This window comes from Heptranchias perlo, chromosome 12 (genome assembly GCF_035084215.1).
Source record: "Heptranchias perlo isolate sHepPer1 chromosome 12, sHepPer1.hap1, whole genome shotgun sequence".
In the NCBI taxonomy this organism is placed as follows: domain Eukaryota; kingdom Metazoa; phylum Chordata; class Chondrichthyes; order Hexanchiformes; family Hexanchidae; genus Heptranchias; species Heptranchias perlo.
The window spans coordinates 65,807,927-65,817,643 of NC_090336.1; the positions used below are offsets into that span (position 1 = coordinate 65,807,927).

General features: G+C 49.3%; 1 pseudogene; it reads left to right on the forward strand.

Moving 5' to 3' along the window:
- The first annotated feature begins 336 nt into the window (after window positions 1-336).
- On the forward strand, window positions 337-518 carry LOC137328284 (U2 spliceosomal RNA; annotated as a pseudogene).
- Window positions 519-9,717: the final 9,199 nt, after the last annotated feature.

Below are 9,717 nucleotides of genomic sequence, written 5' to 3' on the forward strand. Positions count from 1 at the left end.
TTCCAAGGTCCAGGACTACGTGCTGAGGGACGCACTGAGGATGGGTGCGGCCGCCGCAAAGGATCAGTGGGGAAAGGCAACTGTTTAAAGCCTTCCCGCCATTGTATACCGAGGGGCTAGAACCTGAGTAAAACCCCCTCGGGCTGAATGTGTAACAACAAATATTGAATAATGTAATATAAATGTAATCTGTACCAAAGACTGCACACTTGTAAGTGCTTTGAGGCATCCTAGAGTGCCATGGACTGTATTTATCATGAATGATCAGTATTGTATTGTTTGAATTGTGATATTTGGATTGTACTGTATGTACCTTGCAGATTCTATGAATAAAGTATATTTTTGAAATTTAATAAAGTGTTGCATCTGTTCTTATCAGTTTAATATCTGATACGTCCCCTATCTGGGGACCATATATTAAATTGATTTTTGGAACAGGGAGATGGAACAGGGGCTTGCTCCGTCCACTCCACGCATCGACCTGGCATTGCAGTGCTTCCAGGATCGGTGCACCTCCCTGTGGGGAGATATTAAAATTGAGAAACAGGTTCTTGAAGTGTGCATTATTACTAAGAATGCTGATGCTTTCTCAGTAGTATTTTTTTTCTCCTGGCTCGCTGAGTACCACTCCCTTTCTTCCTTTTCCCTCTTGCAGTTCTACTTTGGACCACAAGATGTCAGTCTCGGGTCACCTGACAGCAAGCTGCGGACAAAGTCCGAACTCCCAGCACTGTAATACTGTGTTGAGTGGACAAGAATCTTCTTCTGCCAGAATTTCTCCAAACGATAGGTGCCCACTCCTGCCTCTGCATTTCACAGGGACAATTATTGGAGTCTGAATTTGTGCTGCTCCTGATTTTGTGGAGCTGTTGGACATTGGCTGCACCGATGCTGATGCTGGGACACATCTTGTGTGATTGCTTTCATTGCTCCTTGTCTTCGAGACCCCATTGGCTTTTTGCAGTTGGCTAGCCCTCATCTCGGGGGTAGTGAAGGTGATTGATAGATATGTCCGTGTCCTTTGAGGAAAGGGGCAGGTCCTTAATTCCCTGGGCAGAGACGTCATCTCACAGATTGAAGATGGTAATTCTGAGGGGGTTAGTGAGAAAGTAGACAGTGTGTTTGTAACACGCAGTCACTAGCCGTAATGTTGCTACGTACTCAGGATGAGGAAAGGCCATCAGGCAAATATACGCTCGCCCCACTTCTTACTGGACTCACCTCCACAGCCAATCCAGGAAACATCTGTCCAAATTTCCTCTCCGAATGCTCAAAGACAAACGTCAGGGGGCCATAAGCGCACGGTTATTACCCAAAATCTTCATTCCTTCCGACGTGATCTTGCAGTTTTCCAAAAATGCATCCAGCGCCTTCTTGAAGGGCCGCATGGAGTCAGTCCCCGCGCCACCTCTCCATCACCATGAAGGAACTCCCAACACCAAATTATAGACCAAACGGCACCAATTTATTCATGGCAAAATATGTGCTTCATGTGTGGGCTAGTGTTTCTTGCTCTGGTGCTTCCCTTTGATCATAGAATCATAGAAAATTACAGTACAGAAGGAGGCCATTCAGCCCATCGTGTCCGTGCCGGCCGAAAAAGAGCTATCCAGCTTAATCCCACTTTCCAGCACTTGGTCCATAGCTCTGTAGGTTATGGCACTTCAAGTGCACATCCAAGTACTTTCTAAATGAGTTAAGGGTTTCTGCCTCGCCCACCCTTTCAGCCAGGGAGTTCCAGACCCCCACCACCCTCTGGGTGAAGAAATTTCTCTCAGTTCCCGTCTAATCCTTCTTCCAATTACTTTAAATCTCTGCCCCCGGTCATTGACCCCTTTGATAAGGGAAATAGGTCCTCGCTATCCATTCTATCTAGTCCCGTCAGAATTTTATACACCTCAATTAAATCTCCCCTCAGCCTCCTTTGTTCCAAAGAAAACAACCCCAGCCTATCCAATCTTTTCTCATTGCTAAAATTCTCCAGCCCTGGCAACATGCTCGTAAATCTCCTCTGAACCCTCTCGAGTGCAATCACATCCTTCCTGTAATGTGATGACCAGAACTGTGTGCAGTACTCAAGCTGTGGCCTAACCAATGTTTTATACAGTTCGAGCATGACCTTCCTGCTCTTATATTCTATGTCTCAGCTAATAAAGGAAAGTATCCCGTATGCCTTTTTAACCACCTTACATACCTGTCCTGCTTACCTTCAGGGATCTGTGGACATGCACTCCAAGGTCCCTTTGTTCCTCTGCACTTCTCAGTATCCTCCCATTTATTGTGTGCTCCCTTGCCTTGTTTGCCCTCCCCAAATGCATTACCTCACACTTCTCTGGATTGAATTCCATTTGCCACTTTTCTGCCCACCTGACCAGTCCATTGATATCTTCCTGCGGTCTACAGCTTTCCTCCTCACTGTCAACCACGCAGCCAATTTTTGTATCATCTGCAAACTTCTTGATCAAGCCCCCCACATTCAAGTCCAAATCATTAATATATTCTACAAAAAGCAAGGGACCTGGTACAGAGCCTTGCAGAACCCCACTGGAAACAGCCTTCCAGTCCCAAAAATACCTGTCAACCATTACCTTTTGCTTCCTACCACTGAGCCAATTTTGGATCCAACTAGCCACTTTCCCTTGGATCCCATGGGCTTTTACTTTTTTGACCAGTCTGCCATGTGGGACCTTGTCAAAAGCCTTGCTAAAATCCATGTAGACTACATCAAACACATTACCCTCATCGATCCTCCTTGTTACTTGCTCAAAAAATTCAATCAAGTTAGTCAGACACAACCTTCCCTTAACAAATCCAAGCTGACTGTCCTTGATTAACCCATGCCTTTCTAAATGACGATTTATGCTGTCCCTCAGAATCGATTCCAATAATTTGCCCACCACCGAGGTTCGACTGACTGGCCTATAATTCTCCCTTTTTAAACAACGATACAACGTTAGCAATCCTCCAATCCTCCGGCACCACGCCTGTAGCCAGGGAGGATTGGAAAATGATGGTCAGAGCCTCCGCTATTTCCTCCCTTGCTTCTCTTAGCAGCCTGGGATACATTTCATACGGGCCTGGCGATTTATCTACTTTCATGTGGTGAGAGTCCATTAATCATTATCCAAGTGTTGCTTCTTAAATGAGGTGGCTGGCTGGTGGTTCTCTCTGAGGACATAACTGGCTCATTACCTGCTCCTGGAAGGTCAGAAGATGTCCCTGCAACTGCAGGTGCCACTTGTGCTACTCCGCACGAGTCCTTTGAGTGGGGTGAGTGAGAGGACAGCAGATGCATCTCATGGAACCAAGGCCACTCTCCTTGGACTGCACCTCAGCATCTCTCCAGCTCTGCGTGGGAGCAGAGTGCAGGAGTGATGTGATGCTCTGGAGGTCCCCAAAGCCAAGATGGCAGTGGTCTGAGCTTCCATGACAGCTGTCAGCAGAGGCTCCATCATGGTGGGCGCCACTGTTGCGTTAATGGAGCTGACCGATAGGTCCATGCCCGCGTGCAGCTTTGACACAAGTTGGAGCTGCATTCCTCCATGTCCTGCGACATTGTGCACAAGCTCGCTGGCAGGCTGCACATAGTCTCAGCAGGTGCAAGGGCCCCCAAATTGTCTGATGCATCTCTGGAGGCACTGCTGGCTAAAGTCAGGGCCAGAAGAAAGTAGACTTTTGGGCAGGAAGCCAGATAAGATGATACAGGCTGTCTGGAGGGAGGTGGCAGTCAGTCAGCAACCTGCACCACCCCAGGAGCAGCCACACAGAGTCTGAAGAGGTTCAATGACTTTACAAAAGTGGCCATGGTGAGTCAAGTCACAGTTACCAACACACATGTTCGACGAATCATACGGCCTCCATTCACCTCCTTATCCATCAGACTTTTTCTCTCAGCATCTGGGTGTCGGGGGAATTACATTTGCCGAGGACAAGCTCTGCAAACACTCAAGCACCTTTTTTATCAACACCATTCTGGCCACTCCCATTGCCTGGCACAAGGGCGACTGCTAGTCTTGAAGGACAGCTCCACACATCACCTTATCTTAACCTCAGAGAAGGTCGTAGGAGTGGTAAATTAGAATACGAACAAGTAACTTACCCGGTGGAAAGGGTAGACATGGTGTTGGGAAGTAGTTGCGAACAGGGTGATTGGAATTTTTGGCACTTTTTAGACAATGTGTTGTTTTGTAAAGTAAACATGGCTTCTGCACATCGAATTCTGAATTAATTTCTACATGTGCTTTCACTTTATGTGGGGCTTAGGAACATAGAACAGGAGGAGCCCATTCAGCCCCTTGGTTTGGATGATGGCAGGGGAAATGTGGACTTCTCTCTGACGAAGAAACTTGGCAAGTCTTTGACAGTGAGCGACTTTGTGAGGGTGTAGGGAGAGAGCAGGCAGGTGTGAAGTGACTTTATTGTTGTCAACTTTTACTTATTGAAAGCACTGGCTATAAATTGCACTCTCCTTACTCTGGCTGTCCTGTCCCATGTACTCTCCTTCCCGTGCACCCTCCTCGTGCTTCTGGAAGCAGCAAGATTTTCTTCATTGTGATGTTGTGCAGAACACAGTGTTATAATGATGCTTGAGTCTCTTGCTAGGTCGGCTGTGTTGCAGGGATCCACCAGATTTATCTAGGCACCTAAAATGGGACTTAAGAATTCCTATGGTCTGCTCTATGACACTCCTTCATTTCTCACAGTGAAAGAGGGAAACAACCATGTCATACGATTGTTCCCCTCTTTCTACAGAAGCCTTACTGGAGGCATTAGCGATGACGGCAAGGGATATCTCTGATTACCAATCAACCGTTTGGATAGGTGGCTCCAAGTCACGAGGGTTGGTGTGGTAGATTGTTACATGGTGAAAGTGTCGAGTTGCCAACTTCAGCTGGAGGAAGGCCTGGAGGTTTGATCATGTGACATCTGATCATGTGACACTTCCCCACAGTTTGTAAATGTTATTGTAATTTACTTTATAAAGGTCGGGTCCACTGGAGTTCAGGATCTTTGCTTGTGGTTTTCCTCCAGCAAATGTCATGCAAGAAGTTACAAAAACCAGGTGGCCAGTCGTGTGAGCGAGTGAAGACAGTCCACAGACGCAAACTGCAACGGCAAAGTGCAAACCTGATTTTCCTCCCGGGTTGCGAACAGCATTTCCCGAAGGGTTAATCTTCCATTTCTAGAGACGCTGCGATAATCCGGGCGGGTTGGCAAGTTGACCCGACCCTGATCTCGACCCTCTGACCTCAGGAAAGAGAGTGGGAATATCAGGCAGGGTTCCTGCACCTGATCAATAATCAGTGACCCAGGGATAGAGAGTGGGAATATCAGCCTTGGTTCCTGCTCTGATCAATAATCAGTGACCCAGGGATAGAGAGCGGGAATATCAGCCTTAGTTCCTGCTCCTGATCACTATCCAGTGACCCAGGGATAGAGAGCGGGAATATCAGCCTTGGTTCCTGCTCCTGATCACTTTCCAGTGACCCAGGGATAGAGAGCGGGAATATCAGGCAGGGTTCCTGCTCCTGATCAATAATCAGTGACCCAGGGATAGAGAGCGGGAATATCAGCCTTGGTTCCTGCTCCTGATCACTATCCAGTGACCCAGAAATAGAGAGTGGGAATGTCAGGCAGCGTTCCTGCTCCTGATCACTATCCAGTGACCCAGGGATAGAGAGCGGGAATATCAGCCTTGGTTCCTGCTCCTGATCACTATCCAGTCACCCAGGGATATAGAGTGGGAATATCAGACTTGGTTCCTGCTCCTGATCACGATCCAGTGACCCAGGGATAGAGAGCGGGAATATAAGGCAGGGTTCCTCCTCCTGATCAATAATCAGTGACCCAGGGATAGAGAGCGGGAATATCAGCCTTGGTTCCTGCTCCTGATCACTATCCAGTGACCCAGGGATAGAGAGTGGGAATATCAGCCTTGGTTCCTGCTCCTGATCACTATCCAGTGACCCAGAAATAGAGAGTGGGAATGTCAGGCAGCGTTCCTGCTCCTGATCACTATCCAGTGACCCAGGGATAGAGAGTGGGAATATCAGGCAGGGTTCCTGCTCCTGATCACTATCCAGTGACCCAGGGATAGAGAGCGGGAATATCAGCCTTGGTTCCTGCTCCTGATCAACAATCAGTGACCCAGGGATAGAGAGCGGGAATATCAGGCAGGGTTCCTGCTCCTGATCAATAATCAGTGAAGCAGGGATAGAGAGTGGGAATATCAGCCTTGGTTCCAGCTCCAGATCAATAATCAATGACCCAGGGATAGAGAGTGGGAATATCAGCTTTGGTTCCTGCTCCTGATCACTATCCAGTGACCCAGGGAAAGAGAGCGGGAATATCAGCCTTGGTTCATGCTCCTGATCAATAATCAGTGACACAGGGATAAAGAGCGGGAATATCAGGCAGCGTTCCTGCTCCTGATCACCATCCAGTGACCCAGGGATATAGAGCGGGAATATCAGCCTTGGTTCCTGCTCCTGATCACTAGCCAGTGAACCAGGGATAGAGTGGGAATATCAGGCAGGGTTCCTGCTCCTGATCACTATCCAGTGACCCAGGGATAGAGAGTGGGAATATCAGGCAGGGTTCCTGCTCCTGATCACTGTCCAGTGACCCAGGGATACAGAGTGGGAATATCAGGCAGGGTTCCTGCTCCTGATCACTATCCAGTGACCCAGGGATAGAGAGTGGGAATATCAGGCAGGGTTCCTGCTCCTGATCAGTATCCAGTGACCCAGGGATCGAGAGCAGGAATATCAGGCAGGGTTCCTGCTCCTGAAAACTATCCAGTGATCCAGGGATAGAGAGCGGGAATATCAGGCAGGGTTCCTGCTCCTGATCACTATCCAGTGACCCAGGGATAGAGAGCGGGAATTTCAGGCAGGGTTCCTGCTCCTGATCAATAATCAGTGACCCAGGGATAGAGAGCGGGAATATCAGCCTTGGTTCCTGCTCCTGATCACTATCCAGTGACCCAGGGATAGAGAGTGGGAATATCAGCCTTGGTTCCTGCTCCTGATCAATAATCAGTGACCCAGGGATAGAGAGCGGGAATATCAGCCTTGGTTCCTGCTCCTGATCACTATCCAGTGACCCAGGGATAGAGAGCGGGAATATCAGCCTTGGTTCCTGCTCCTGATCACTCACCAGTGACCCAGGAATTGAAAGTGGGAATATCAGACTTGGTTCCTGCTCCTGATCACTATCCAGTGACCCAGGGATAGACAGTGGGAATATCAGTCTTGGTTCCTGCTCCTGATCAATAATCAGTGACCCAGGGATAGAGAGTGGGAATATCAGCCTTGGTTCCTGCTCCTGATCACTATCCAGTGACCCAGGGATAGAGAGCGGGAATATCAGCCTTGGTTCCTGCTCCTGATCAATAATCAGTGACCCAGGGATAGAGAGCGGGAATATCAGCCTTGGTTCCTGCTCCTGATCAATAATCAGTGACCCAGGGATAGAGAGCGGGAATATCAGCCTTGGTTCCTGCTCCTGATCACTATCCAGTGACCCAGGGACAGAGAGCGGGAATATCAGGCAGGGTTCCTGCTCCTGATCACTATCCAGTGACCCAGGGATAGAGAGCGGGAATATCAGCCTTGGCTCCTGCTCCTGATCACGATCCAGTGACCCAGGGATAGAGAGCGGGAATATCAGGCAGGGTTCCTGCTCCTGATCACTATCCAGTGACCCAGGGATAGAGAGCGGGAATATCAGACTTGGTTCCTGCTCCTGATCAATAATCAGTGACCCAGGGATAGAGAGTGGGAATATCAGACTTGGTTCCTGCTCCTGATCACTATCCAGCGACCCAGGGAGAGAGAGTGGGAATATCCGGCAGGGTTCCTCCTCCTGATCACTATCCAGTGACCCAGGGATAGAGAGCGGGAATATCAGCCTTGGTTCCTGCTCCTGATCACTTTCCAGTGACCCAGGGATAGAGAGCGGGAATATCAGGCAGGGTTCCTGCTCCTGATCAATAATCAGTGACCCAGGGATAGGGAGCGGGAATATAAGCCTTGGTTCCTGCTCCTGATCACTATCCAGTGACCCAGAAATAGAGAGTGGGAATGTCAGGCAGCGTTCCTGCTCCTGATCACTATCCAGTGACCCAGGGATAGAGAGCGGGAATATCAGCCTTGGTTCCTGCTCCTGATCACTATCCAGTCACCCAGGGATATAGAGTGGGAATATCAGACTTGGTTCCTGCTCCTGATCACGATCCAGTGACCCAGGGATAGAGAGCGGGAATATAAGGCAGGGTTCCTCCTCCTGATCAATAATCAGTGACCCAGGGATAGAGAGCGGGAATATCAGCCTTGGTTCCTGCTCCTGATCACTATCCAGTGACCCAGGGATAGAGAGTGGGAATATCAGCCTTGGTTCCTGCTCCTGATCACTATCCAGTGACCCAGAAATAGAGAGTGGGAATGTCAGGCAGCGTTCCTGCTCCTGATCACTATCCAGTGACCCAGGGATAGAGAGTGGGAATATCAGGCAGGGTTCCTGCTCCTGATCACTATCCAGTGACCCAGGGATAGAGAGCGGGAATATCAGCCTTGGTTCCTGCTCCTGATCAACAATCAGTGACCCAGGGATAGAGAGCGGGAATATCAGGCAGGGTTCCTGCTCCTGATCAATAATCAGTGAAGCAGGGATAGAGAGTGGGAATATCAGCCTTGGTTCCAGCTCCAGATCAATAATCAGTGACCCAGGGATAGAGAGTGGGAATATCAGCTTTGGTTCCTGCTCCTGATCACGATCCAGTGACCCAGGGAAAGAGAGCGGGAATATCAGCCTTGGTTCATGCTCCTGATCAATAATCAGTGACACAGGGATAAAGAGCGGGAATATCAGGCAGCGTTCCTGCTCCTGATCACCATCCAGTGACCCAGGGATATAGAGCGGGAATATCAGCCTTGGTTCCTGCTCCTGATCACTAGCCAGTGAACCAGGGATAGAGTGGGAATATCAGGCAGGGTTCCTGCTCCTGATCACTATCCAGTGACCCAGGGATAGAGAGTGGGAATATCAGGCAGGGTTCCTGCTCCTGATCACTGTCCAGTGACCCAGGGATACAGAGTGGGAATATCAGGCAGGGTTCCTGCTCCTGATCACTATCCAGTGACCCAGGGATAGAGAGTGGGAATATCAGGCAGGGTTCCTGCTCCTGATCAGTATCCAGTGACCCAGGGATCGAGAGCAGGAATATCAGGCAGGGTTCCTGCTCCTGAAAACTATCCAGTGATCCAGGGATAGAGAGCGGGAATATCAGGCAGGGTTCCTGCTCCTGATCACTATCCAGTGACCCAGGGATAGAGAGCGGGAATTTCAGGCAGGGTTCCTGCTCCTGATCAATAATCAGTGACCCAGGGATAGAGAGCGGGAATATCAGCCTTGGTTCCTGCTCCTGATCACTATCCAGTGACCCAGGGAGAGAGAGTGGGAATATCAGCCTTGGTTCCTGCTCCTGATCAATAATCAGTGACCCAGGGATAGAGAGCGGGAATATCAGCCTTGGTTCCTGCTCCTGATCACTATCCAGTGACCCAGGGATAGAGAGCGGGAATATCAGCCTTGGTTCCTGCTCCTGATCACTCACCAGTGACCCAGGAATTGAAAGTGGGAATATCAGACTTGGTTCCTGCTCCTGATCACTATCCAGTGACCCAGGGATAGACAGTGGGAATATCAGTCTTGGTT